This window comes from Euwallacea similis, chromosome 9 (genome assembly GCF_039881205.1).
Source record: "Euwallacea similis isolate ESF13 chromosome 9, ESF131.1, whole genome shotgun sequence".
Classification (NCBI taxonomy): Eukaryota; Metazoa; Arthropoda; class Insecta; order Coleoptera; family Curculionidae; genus Euwallacea; species Euwallacea similis.
In genome coordinates, this window is record NC_089617.1 from 2,687,625 (window position 1) to 2,701,878 (window position 14,254).

The following is a 14,254-nucleotide window of genomic DNA, read 5'->3' on the forward strand; positions in this document are numbered from 1 at the left end:
GATAAAAAAACGATGAAAACAGCATTTGGAACAATTCAGTAGAGCAGCATCAATACGGTTGAGAAGCGAAGTGAATTGGCCCATTTGAAACTTCGAAACTCGCTAAAATCAGATTCCTATAATAATAAAATATCATCGAAAAATTCAATAAAAAGTCTTAGCTGTTACCAAAGGAGGTCTGAGGATGGAGTGTAAGTTCAATGACATCAATTCCTTAGAGAACGAAAGTTTCTAGGTGGTCATCCTGAACCGGCCAATAGACATAGACCTGGAGGCGAGCGTCCCACAAGAAATAGTGCTACAGACTCACTTTCAATCTGTTCCTAGACTATAATGAATATTTTATGCTGACGATATGACCATCTTGAAACTAATATCAAAGAAAATAGCATTAAGCAATTTGCAGAGTTGAGAGGAACTGGGATGATACCAGTAAATCTAATTTAGTACCGAACAGGTTACCCTAACACGTAGGAGGCAGTAGCAATTGAATTCTAAGTCGACTAGTAATTGAAGAGCTCGAGGAGCCGAGGCAGAATACGTTCTTTAACCGTAGATGAATTATTAGTTAAATGGATGACCTGCACTCAACCGATCAAAACTGCCATATCCATGGTCTTCCTTCTGCACGATCGAAGCAGTTATTTCGTATTCATAATAGAACATTCTCCTGAGCAATAGTTGGAAGGTACCATCGATTTCAGCTTAAACTACTCTTTATAGGTATAGCCCTCACACATCATTTAAGAAAGGGATTATCTCTGCAGTTGAAGGTTGATTCACCCCCAAGCCCCCTCTGAACTTCTCTATCTGACCAACACTCATTTTCCTTATTTTTTCTGTTTAAAAGCCTTTCAGTTCCACATCCATCACCTTTTGGGATCGATACCAAGTCTGAAAAATCTTTGTTTGAGAATTTCTCAAAGACTGCAAAGGAGTTCGCTCCTACAAAGGAGCTTTTAAGGTTTTATTGTTTTGCAGCTTTGCGAGAAGAAAATCAAACAGAGGATTCTGCTACCGAATTGAGGCATTGATTCTGATGATATAAAGCAAGTATTTGGCAGGTATAGGTTTTTTTGACTTTTCAATCATTTTTATTGTACAATTCTAGGGACCTGGCAATTAATAGACCTCTAATTTACTACCATGAAGTTAATTGGACAAAATTTCCCCAATCTAGGCCATGAGGAACGAATTGTTCCACCTTTCAATGCCAATTGTTTCGACAGAGTATCTGGATTACTATAAATGAGCACATAACATGGGTCATCCCTTTCTGATAATTAAGTCCGGAAGCAACGAATCCATTTCCATACGAGAAACTCGAGCGTTTAAATCCTGACCTTTTCTAAACGAGCAGCCCTGGCTGTTAGAGCAATTTTAGAGCAATTTGTCAAATATATACCTAGTTGAGGTATTATCTAAACCCTAAGCTAGACTGACCCTAACAAAGTTCGACAAGAAGGAATTTATCGCTTTCCAGATAAACAGCAATAACGAGGCTGAGTTGTGCACGTGTATTTGAAGGGAAAGAGATATGGCGCAAAAGCCATGGGGCATAGGAAGTTTAATATGATTTGATTTATGTGAAATGAAAAGAATTCGTGCATCAAACTCTGGAGAAGGACTCATGACGGTTTTTCCTTTTTTGCTATGGAATTGCGTACCTAATCCGGACACAGACTTGAGGTCTTTAAGCCCAGTGGAGCATGAACTTTTGAAAGAAAACTACCAGGAAGTCAAGCTACTTTCCCTTTAATGTAAAGTTTGTATTGCTGAATCTTAGGGGAAATGAGAACCATCCAGGCATAAAAACACTCTACGAGGTATGATTGGAAATGGGGCCGTCAACCTTTACCTGTCGCTTGCCTCGTTATCTGGAAAGAGGGGAAAATCCTCAAAGTCTTTAGAGTTTACTCCTTCTTTTTGATGTTATTCCTTTTAAATTCTTAGAATGGATCTTTTCAGATACGTTGGCAGCAAAGCTAATACTTTTAAATTAGATTAAAGCTAAAGAATATGCATGACAGTTGTGAATTCCGATGTAGATTTCAGGAAACATTTCACATCACATTATTTGGGTTTCTTCCTCAGTTTCTTCTTAAGGCTTTCCGGGGAATTGATTCCATAGCAGCCATTACAAAGAGATACCAAAAGAGAACCATTGAGCAATTACGTTAAAAAACGTCTAGTTTTAATGATTATCAAGGATTATGAGCTCTTTAAAAACGAGTGGTTTCACCAAATATTTTATTATTATTTCTTCTAAGCAGACTTTATTGAAGTTTGGGTGTAATAAGTTTTAATTCCCCTCTTCTTTCCTGCTTATTTTCTTATCCCTTTTTTTCTGAAGAAATTAAATGATTTGAAGTTATGGAGCGTTAGGTAAAATATTTTTTATTGGAAATTACAAACACCCACGTAATGGAAATTGGGATTAAGTTATATATAGTCTCTTCAGGTGAAAAAAAAACAGTAATTTCTGTATTATGGTCTCGAACTTTTCCTGGAATATTGATGTAAATCCCGCGCGCCCTCATAGCTTCTGTTTAGTAAATACCCAACAGGGATATAAATTTTATCTTGTCAAAGTGCTTAAGTTTATTTCGTTGAAAGTATCCAAACTTCCAAAACTTTATGAATTGCTGTTAATTTATTTATTGCAAACTTATTGTCTTCAGCGTGAAATGCCGTGGAAGTTTCTCGTCTCCGTTGTTCAAGTTAGTTTATAACACAATTATTGATTCTGACTTAGTTTGATACTGATCATTTTACCGAGACTCTTCGCTCAGCTTATTTGCAAGACTGAATTTTTTTTCGTTTAAAAGAGGCTCTCTCATGAGAAAATAATCTTCCTAAAAATATTCTCCATATCTTCGCTGTTCATACTCAGGATCGAATAGAGGCGAAAATTGATCATTTTAAGATGTTACCTAGCTCCTTCTTGACGTCTTTTGAGGTCTCAGAGGTTCTAAAAGTTTAGGCCCACTCCCCGTCATTTGCAAGTTCGACATTCTTCGTCAATTCATTATCCACATTAATAATGCCATTTACTAAATTTGCACCAAGAAGGTCGCCTGGTAAGGCCAATACGTTTCAAATTCTCGCTGGCGTCGTCCCCTCCTATTTCACTAAAATGGGTTTTACGGGCTTGATAAGCTTTTGAGGGTTGCAAGTATGGGTCCAAAGAGCTTTGCTTCGCTAACTTCAACGCCAGCACTCCTTACAAACTTCCTCAGGGGACAACTTAATGGTCAAATATCTAGCCGCCACTTTCTCCGCATCGCTGCGACCCCTCGTCTCCTCCTTCTTGACTTCAGGCAAACCCATGGGATTCGTCCCGAAGACCTCTTTTTGTAAATTGATAACCGCATCAAAGTATTTATTCCAAATCGTGAGCAAAGTTGGAAGATATAGGGTTAGAGGCAAACGTTCCTTTCTTACGTAGCACTATAAGCTCCTCTGAGACCAAAATCCAATATAATGGACCCTTTAAATATAGCTTCGGGGTAGAACTTGCGTCAGAACAAGGAAAACTACTTCGTAAGGATTATATCCCTTAAACAGAGGTACTTTTAAAACTGATTTTTTCGAGGACAGGAAGGACCGTCTCGAGCACGTTCCTTATAGCGCTTTCTATTGCTGCAGTTAAGACAGAATTTCTGTATTCCCATACTACTTTATTTACATTCATTTATCTTTGCATAAACTTTTGAGCAGAAAAACGTCAGTTTTTATTGAAAGCACAATGATGTTTTATAGGTATAAAAATATAGGAAATGTGCCAGTTTTGAATGGATCAACGTAAAAATCCGTAGCTTATTAAAGAATTTGCTTAACCAGATTTTTATGATGAAGTCCTCGTTTTATTAAACAATTCAAAATTAATGCCGTATCATTTTCTCGCGTTTAAGACGGTGGTGTTTAATTTTATTGGCTTTAACAAGGGGGAAATCCGATCTGACGAGAAAATCGAACTTTCCTGAGATTCTTTGTTTTGTAATTAAACTGCTTGTTTAGGGTTACTGATAACGTTTACAGTCTAAGTGTAATGAAAATCTTAATGAAGTTGTGGTGATAGAACAATTTAAAAATTACCTCGTAGTATAAAGTGACGCAAAAAGGCGTAAATTTATAATTTAACTTAAACACTGAAATTTAATATAACTCCTAGAATACCTTCAGGCTGTCAGTATTGTAGGGTCAAAAATGCCAAATAGTCCTGGGATTTAGTCAACTTTATTCGCCTGTATAAAAAGTACTTTTAGAAATTTAAATTAACTCTTCTCTTCTCCAGTTTCATCTTTCTAAATGACTGAATTTTTTAGACATTAAAATAGACACCTCAATCGCAAAAAAATTAAATCAAAATGATTTATGTGCAAATTTTCGATTTAAATTTTCTACAGTTTGCTGACGATTTAGTCACGAAATGTCCCCTTAATAGCAAACTTTAAATATCAATCTACGATGAGGGAAGTCATTATCTGCGATGAGAAAAGCCCTTATTGGACACTTGAATTTACTGGAAATTTAGGTCACAATTTCATTGAGACTCATAATTTATTACTTCTAAAACTGACGTCGCATGTTCATAATCTCATCGACTATGACGTTTCAGTTTTATTAAAATGTGTTAATAAAGTGCGTAGGATTTTCCTGAAGGCCAATACGACTACTAAATTTCAGCATTTTACCTTCATTGTAACGTGAATGTAATATATGTTTTGTAAAATGAAACTCTTTTATGAAGTTTTCAGGAAACTTTTTACTTTTACCTTCTAGACTATCAATTATGGGTTGTTTCGAGGGCAGAGGGAAATGTTTTCTAGAAGGAAGGACTATCATGTCGGTTAGGTCAAATACTCAGAAACCAAAATGGTATTTAAAAAGACATTAGTGGCCAATTAAAAGACATTATAGTACAAGCGAGAAACTAATTTGACTAATTCGGATAGTAACTTCCTGTGGTAAATTTAATGACTATTAACGTATGGGTCAAGGGCAGACAGAAATATTTTTTTAGGAAAAAGAAGAAGTTGATTTTACAGTAAAAAGTATAGAGTAAAACTAAATTGCCTAGTTAAATATTAATCATACATCCTTAGGTTAATCTATCTGCAAGATGATATATTTTTGTAAATTGGGAAAATTAATTTCTTCGGTTATGATTTGTCTATATTTCTATTAAATAAGTGTGATATTGATTATGAAGCATCCTTGTATCAAGTAATTCTTTTATTAACTTGAGGATGCCAAATCATTTAAACTTTCTAAAATAAGTTGTGGTATCCCAACAGACACTTTTCATTTTACAATTACCTTACAAAAAAATCATATCAGATACGTATAAAACTTAAGCTGACGTAATACTGGAAACGTAAGTGTCGCGATCACCGTTATAAAGCTCTTAAATAAGGCGTTTATAACTGATTATGGTAACTTTAGTATAGAGATATGTAACGACCTATTTTTGTATGACGGATAATGTTAGAAATAGGAACGGCCCTGTTTCGAGATAAACTGGTTCTATTGAAATCTTATAAATGTTTTCGTTACTACATGTTGTTGTTTATTTAAAGCATAATATGGCATTCCTTCTTGGCAACATATCATATTTTTCTCTTTCTCCAACACGCATGAAATGATGCTGCTGGTTATGTTTTATATTTGAGCAAGCTAAGTAGTAAAAAATTATACGTGATTTTAAAATAATATATTTCTTAATAAAAATTTGAAGGTCCATGAAATAAATTTTGTAGCGTGAGCTACTTTTTATTGTGAGTGTGACTTCTGCAAAAGACGGACCTTTAGTGCCCTTTAGCCGAATAAAATTTTACAGTATGCTAAATTTCTGGTCTAACTTGAAATGGATAATACATCGATTTCTCCCTAGATGTCAAAAATCGAAGCGAAATTCTGTTAAAGTTTTGTCATAAAGTACCACGGACTTGGCAAATTGCCCAAAAAGAGCAGACGTCGTCGTGGTTAAGGAGACAAACAGTCCCATGGACTTGTATGTGTAAATCGTATTTTTACATTTTCAGTAATCATAAAATTTCACGGAAAACTTAATATCAGTAGAAAAACTTGTTATAGACGGATCTAATAAACCCTTAACAAAGCAAACTTGTTAGAACTCAGCAATCCACATTGAAGAAGTCTCTGCGTCAATTAAACGCTGGAGACAAAGTATTGAAAAGTAATTCTCGGAACTGCAGTAGATAAACACCCTAATCAAGCAGAAAACAATTTCCCTTGAATACATTAATTTTTCCTTCTAATCGATTTTAAAAGGCAATAAAAGCCCTTGGAGGCCAATAAAATTAAGCACTGCGATTGTAATCCCGAGACAATAACACCGCATGTTGAAAATCGATTCTCTTTTGCATGGCAGCTGCTCCTTAAACTCCTTAAGTTAAACTTTTTTGAATGCATTTATTCGTGCTAAATGTAACAATTCTAAGAGCCTCATGCTATAGGAAGGTGTGAAAATGAGAATGAAATTTGTAGCGACATCAATTTGTCAAAATACGCCATTAATCGATTTCATTGGACAATAATTCTAACTCTCACTAGTTCTTATAAAATCTGGCCCCTGCTCAGAAATGCCTTGAAAAAATCTTAGTTTCTTTTATGACTGTTATAACTAACATCGGTCTCAAATTAGACTTTGACTTTGACACGTTTCATCTGTCATAAACGTCAGGTTGATGAACTTTTTCACGCTCTTCACCAAAAATTTTTTATCACCCCTCTCTCGCAGAGAAATTTTAATTGATCAATATAGTTATTTCGTGCCGTGGAAGTTTCACTGTCATTATTTTAGGGAACTAATCTTTCTGAAGTAGTTTCCCTTGTGTTGACGCAAATTCGATCTCCCGCTACTTTAAAAGGCTCGCGATATTGGATTTCACTCCCGAAGGAGCTTTATAACTTCTTTATGTATGAAAAGGGATACTCGTTTCACTAAAAACCTTCAGATTTGGAGGAGCCGGCGTGCCAGAGCCATTTGATAAGCTTAATAATGCCCCATCATGGTTTGTTGTCGTAGTCAGCGAAACAGTAGAGAAATCGGCTAAGCTTATAGATCGGAGGTTATAGATGATACAATTTTTAGGGTCGTTAAACAACCCAAAAATCAGAAATACGCTGTTGAGTTATGTGAGAGACCGTTTAAAAGTGCTTGATGTTTAAAGCAGTTTCAGTTAAACTGTTCGTAAACATGTGATAATAATAAACCACCTAATAAGCTGAACAATGCACGATCCTGGTTTGTTGTCGCAGTCAGCGAAACAGTTGAGAAATCGGCTAACTTTATAGATAGGAGTTTACAGATGATTTCACTAGAAGTTTGCAGAAACTAGGAGTTTAGGGATACAATTTTCAGTATGGCGGGCCTCGGTCTGGAGTGCTTATCTGTGATTAATATCAGTCTTGGTTGGAAGTGAATTGCTGTCTCAAGGAAGTTGTTAAGCTATATGGAACTTAAGTTTAAGTTAAGCTTTAAGATTGCGAATTATTCTCCTGCATACTTTCATCATTGCTCAATGTACGTTAAGTAGTTCGTCATACACAATGCAAAAGAAATTTTCCTACCTTTTTAAGCTACAAGTCCTCCGCCTTTTTTTGCTCAAAATGGGATCCAAATGTTATAACTCGGATGTCACGTGTAATGTTTTGCTTGGGTAAGCACTTCTTAAATGTAAGTAAATGTCGACGACAGGAATAGTATTTCCTGAGTGGATGATCCTTCAGTTTAGCTTTCAGATTTGTTTTACGTGACCTATAAAACTGGCCATAAACGGTAAAAATCCAAGGGATTAATCGCGATAAACCCGGCGATTAACGTTTCAAAACATGCCAGAGCGTCGAAAATTCATAAGATTATTTGGATCCGACGGAAATCTCGATATCCCAGCAGAAAGAGGTATGGGAGTGAGTCTTAGATAGATTTTTATTATATTTCACTTTCACGCTAAACCGCCCATTTTATAAATAAACGACAACGAAAAAATACAGAATACGATATGACTATTAAGGTTTATTCGGGACGACTCCTGTAGATCAGAAGTGGTATTGGGAAACGAGTGTGACCTGCAAAATCTCTTTGGATGTCAAGAGTATAAACAAATTAGATTGACTTAAACCAAGCATAAGTGGAGAAAGAGGGAACCAATTCCCATCATGGTCGAGCCATCACAGTAAGAAATATATCATTGTGCAAGGAAGGAGACTTCACTGGAAACACAGTGCCGCCTTTAGTGTAGAATTGGTGCACTTTAGAATGGTTGATTGCATTAAAAAAAATGGTGTGGGCCTAAATGCTATTAGCCGGTTTATCGCAATTGAACATTTTTTAAAACTAGCTCGCAGTTCGGCAAATCCATATTGAATTATGTTCAAAAGAATTGGGAAATAGAGCTATTTCTGATGTTGACGTTTCCAACAGGTACGCCTGAGTAGCAGATCGAAAGCACTAGATCGAAAAAATTATAATCGGCGTAAAAAAAAACTTAACTTGGCGACGTTTGCAATATATTTTCATGAGAAATTCCTGGTGAGAAATAGAGCTAAACGTTGAAGAGGGCTCCGATGATCTTCAAAGGTCAGTCCGGGTCTTCCTTTTTGGAACCTTGACCTGGCACGACATTTTCTTAGGTTTTTTGGTAGCCATTGGGAGTTTTGCACCTACTTGGGGCACGTGTGAAGTTTTTTAAAGAGATAATTGAAGATGAAAAACAGATAATTGAAAAAGTTACGTAAAAAATTAGGTTACCTTTCGCAATATGAGTTAAAGTCAATATATGGAATAAATAGATGAAAAACTGTCTCATATTTGGACAGAGCGACTGTAAAACCACTTTCTGCAGATGCGGCATTGCTTCTGCAGTACCTTTTCTCTGACTACATTCAAATAATGAAATTTCAAATAATGCTTAAGTTTCTATAGGTTGTTGAATGTTGAAATGGAAGGACGATGTTGGACTACCCAGAGACATGTATTTCTACTTATTTATCAGGCATTCGTGTGTGCAAAGTGCACATACACTTCATCTTACGTATGTATCAACCGAAGACGTACGCATATGCGAAGGACGCCTGGAAAAGATGAAAAGAAGACAAAGGGAAAACCATAAGCAGGCATTAAACTTTTCCACGGTTTAACAGTCCTGGCTAGATTAATTACGCCAGCTCTCATCCAGACTCATCCCCTCTTATTGAGTAAAACTTTGGGTGTTTCCACAAAAAGGCTTAGCGGATACATGCTTATATCCTCCCTTTTTCCTTGATCCTTTCCAGACTCCACCCGCATAAACGTTTATCTTTGAAAATGCGTAGCATGCTGTGGGTGTGCCTACTTTGTGCTCCTACATACTTGATGACGTCAATTAATAGAAGCAATATTATCTTTTCATTTACACTGGAACATTTGCTATTTTTTGCAAACTTCCCACTAACTTTACTCAATTTTTTTTGCAAAATATGTGCATACAATGCCATGGGTCCATGCGAGTAAAGATGCTCGTTGTTTATTATAAATAATGCCAGCAATTACTCGATGAAGTTTATTCAAGTGATTTTTAATTACCCTATATAATCGAAATAGATATATAATTTTAAATATTGGGTTATCATACATGAACCTTCCCCAAGCACAAGGAATGTCAAAGAGGTAATAGATTTAGGGATATCAAAGCGTGAAAGGGAGCTTCATGGCCTTTAGAGATAGAGATAGAGAAGATAAAAGAATGTGTGGATTTTTGTTTGACGATTTTGTACTCTGACGCCCTCAATATGGGCTCTGGTCGATTTTGTTTCATAAATAAAAATGACTGGTAGTTTCAGTCCCTATTTTTCTTTGGCAAACGTGGACATGCAAATGCCGAAACAGGTTATAACGATTACGAGGTGCAATCTCTCTTTGCATAAATTATTTTGTCAAAGGATTCAGAATTGTTTGCATGGCATTTATCTCAGCATTTCTGTTTCAATAATTACCGAATGTGATAGATTGCGATTCACTTTAAATAGTATATAATACGTAACTCTGCGAAATATGCATGTATGTATTGGATGCATATAATCTATTGCATATTTGTAAGATTAATATTTTTTCTTTTATGTAGGAGTTCAGGTTAGATCGAATATTTACCTTACCTTGCGTTGCCTTTCCTATTTACTCAAGACTGCATACTCGTAATTCACCATCGATAACATTAATGGTAATAAGGCAATATGAGCATTAGAATTTGTAAGTGCAAAAGTCATAACTGCCTCTGTTATAACATGTTCGAAAGGAAAAAATGTGTTTTACAGTTTATACAGCAAGATAATAGAGATATAAATTAAATATAAACCGAAACGAAAAGAAATTACGCAAAAAATATAATTTGGTTTTGAAAGGTAAGTCAAAATTAACACATGGAATTAGTTAGAAAAAAAACACGTTTATTGGACAGATTTTACAGCGATTCTATCTAAAAAAGGGGAAAGTTTTTTAAAATATATTGATTTCGATTCATAATTCAAAACCATTTTTTTCCTTAATGTCAGAATTTCAAGAATAAATTCGAATATCGATGAATTTAGTTATAAAATTTTTATACGCTAGTGCACCAACGATGGGCGTGTAGACGTTATAAAATGTAAGCATCAAATAAGGTAAATGTTTTATTTGTGTGCGGAAAGTAATACTTTACCGCACGTGTCAAGGACAGTATTTTTCCTACAAATCCACGTGTGTTGACAATATTACCTTCTGTAAATTCAATGAAATATTAATGTGAACCTAAACTTGTTCCGCACTTGTACCTGTAAATATGTATGACAATGTCAAACGCATGTCAATGTCAAATATCCCCCAAAAGTTTTGACACATGTCATTTTGATTTGCGTGTGGTAAAACTCTTTATAGGATACGTGTATAAAGTACTACTTTCAGATCACAAATGCAAGCGGTAAAGCTACTATAGCGCATGTTCATAGGAAAAAATGTATTATTGCACAGCCTTCTAACTTTAAATGACAACAATTAAGGAACTAGCTTAAAAAAAGGAATTTATTTTAATAACAGTGGATAACATTACATGGAAATATTGATTTATTTTTCATGACTTGCAACCAAGCTACTGCTTGGTTGCAAGTCATCTACTGATGCCTACAAAAAGAGTGCAGTTTTAGAAACATTTTCATGCATTCAAGATAATTTTTCATATACATTTTTCATAAAATTAAGGACTTTAAATTCTACTCGTGCCAACCACGTAAATTCTTTGTTAGGTGTTACTCATTTAAAAATACACTGTATATGTACATCCATTTGCATTTGCGTTTAAGAAACGCTTTATATTCCACATATTCTCTTTGAAGTTCAAATACCAGTTTCAAAGCCTTTATAGATTTTTCTCGATTTATATGATAATGAAGTCATATTGTTCGAGAGATGAAGACGCTATTCAATTGTTGTCGGTCTTCTACACTATTTGTCCAAGATGGGGATGTCCACCACGAAGATTTTGTAAATAGTAAAAGGTGCAAGGTGTATAAAATTTAGAAAATAGTTGCGCCATTTCGAGTTCAGCTCTAGATTGCTGCTTGGAAATTTGTAGTTTTAGCATTTTCGCACATGTTCGGGGAAATCCAAATTTTATGCATTCTTCAATATTATTACTATTATTCCATTTAATTATAATCTTATTAAGTATTCAGTTGTTTCTAGTGATATTGTGCCTTCAAAAGTACAATCTGTTAATTCTGTTAAACTGGGATCTCTCTTCACAGAGATTAAGACGCGGAGTTCTGTAACTTTCGTTGCTTTTCTGGAAGTTTAGAACAGCGAAATATTACGCAATTTAAAATACTATTTTTAATCCTAACTTATTACCTACTTATTACCTACTTAATTCATTAGTTCTCGGTAGACAATAAAAAATAGAGCATATCGAGCAAATGACTCACAAAATGGTTGTTCTCTAAGTAGGCACTTTATTTCTGTAAAATAATATTCCCTATCACTAACCATTGATAGAGTTAATTTTCTTTTATTAATTACAGAAGACCTTTAGTTAAAGTGGTCTTTATTGTTCTTAGACCGAATTTTAAAATTTATCTGCAAGTAAATTCTAATACAGTAATAAATCGTTTAAACAGTGCGATTCTGCTTCGCACGCTATATATAGAGGTGCATTTACATGCTCAATAATCCTGTGGTCTGAGGTTTTCTATTATGATCGAAAGATTCGCATTTTAGACTTTAAAATGTGTTCAATGACTTCGTTTCAAGACGAATTTAGAGCTGTCGTGTGGCACAGCCACACCTCAGAGAAACAACTATCTTGGACGTTATTTTCTGCCGCATTTAAGATTATCACTTTACCTTGAACTCCTTAAAGTTGGTTTTAATAAAAATCCAATAGTTCACTGGCAGTTATTGCCTCAATGATATGCAAAAGTAACGTTGCCACCAAATTTACTACAGGTCACACATCTCACCAAAACAAACCAAGAACTGCACGTCAAGGTCGCATTTACCAATATCAATGAGCAACAAATCTGGGCGGCGGTACCGCCATTTCAACACATACGTCCTGCGAGCGGCCGCCAATTTCCTGATGCATAATGCATGCGTATCTTCCGCTGCGTATAAAAGAACTTGCGCCGGAAAACTTTGTGTAAACGCGACGTCCTCACGCGTTCCCGTCACCTGCCACACTGCCGCCTCTCAAGCGTAGAGGGAGCCGCCGCCGCCGGTGCCGCCAATGGGAGTGGGCGCGTCGCATCTTTTCAGTTGCCCGATCGAAGGTTGTTGATGAATTATAGCTCTATGTTCGGTTTCTTGTATTTATTTTCATGGTTTAAGCAGCAATGTGAGCTGCTAATTCACTTGCAAGAAAATAGACTACGGATTAACCGGAGGGATAAAATAGACTCAATAAATCAAATGCAAACTTGGGGCGGAAGCGGAACTTCGTCTTAATCCGCGTTGGACGCATCGGGAATGAGGAAGACAAAAGACCTCAGTCAACATATTTTATTCACGTTAAGGCAGCTGCGGAAGCGGCAAAAAGTTTTGGTTGTTTTTGGCTTCGCCAGGATTGAGTTCGCTCGGAAATGGATATAGCCCCGAAATCCAGAACCCTGTTTTATTCAGGTCAGTGCTGTAGGTGGGACGTCTATCTCGTTCCGGGAGAAATTCCCTTCGCTTGTTTTATTTGCAAATTCAGTGCATTTCGTTTTAGCGAGTTTAGGGCGATGGCGATGAAAGTGTTGGAATACCCGCATCTCTCATTTGCTTATAATACCATCATCTATTATCCGGGAGGTGAAACTACAGTGCCGGACAACAAGCTTGCGGTGCGATTTTTTCAACCCTCTAATAATATTAGATCTAAATAGGGAAGGTAAGAGCAGAAAATTGTCCTCCTAAATAGCATACATGCCGCAAGTAGATAACTTGCAAATAGCGGTTTTATTCCCTTCAAATGCTTTAGGTAGTGAACGACCTATAACTATAATCTCCGTTAGCGATTGTTTGTCTTTCCCGATCTCTGGATATTCTTTTTACAAATTACCGTGCAAAAAGTCCTTCGCCTATGAGCGCTAAATGAATTATAATTTGCTTCCATTTTTCACCTCACTGTTATGGTTGAGCCGTAATTCCATGGTCCTCGTGATTTAATATAAGACCTCAGGGTTTGAGTAATATAGTTATGAGATAACACTGGACCTTGCCGAGGGACTCGTAAATTACTCTCCATTTAGCAATTTTTATTGGTTAAATTTTGATGAAAAATACATTTTTATTATAAATTAGACAAAATATGTCCGTACCAGTAATAAAATTTATCGCTGAGTATTATACACACTAACTAGTAAGCCCCTCAACGCACTCGTGGATTTGACGTTTTCGTCTACGGGTCATCGTAATTAATCACGCCCGTATGTGAAGAGTAATTTTCTCTGCTTGTTATAAAATGGTATTTTATGCGTGCGTAATACTTTGCGAAACTTCTAATTTTCTCCCACTCAATTCACATTACGAATATGTTCATTGGCGGACGTGGATAATACATTTAACGTCATTTCCGCCAAATTTTTTAATTTGACTCACATCCACTTTAGTTTAACTTTAATGATTCAATGCTGTTGGTAGTAAAATTCCCTGTATGCAGGTTTTGCCATCGATATTCTATTAAAAAGTGATTGAACCTTATTAACTTTCCAACTTTATCAAAACGTTAATAAAACAGTA

At 35.8% G+C, this 14,254-nt stretch overlaps 1 protein-coding gene across 1 annotated transcript in view; it reads right to left on the reverse strand.

Annotated features, from left to right (window-relative positions):
* dpr12 (defective proboscis extension response 12) overlaps positions 1-12,723 on the reverse strand; it is a 122,314-nt gene extending 109,591 nt beyond the window's left edge. The window contains exon 1 of the mRNA XM_066393292.1: positions 12,380-12,723. The gene's annotated coding sequence lies outside the window, so the exon portion shown is untranslated. The remainder of the gene's footprint in view (positions 1-12,379) is intronic.
* Between the last annotated feature and the right edge of the window lie 1,531 nt (positions 12,724-14,254).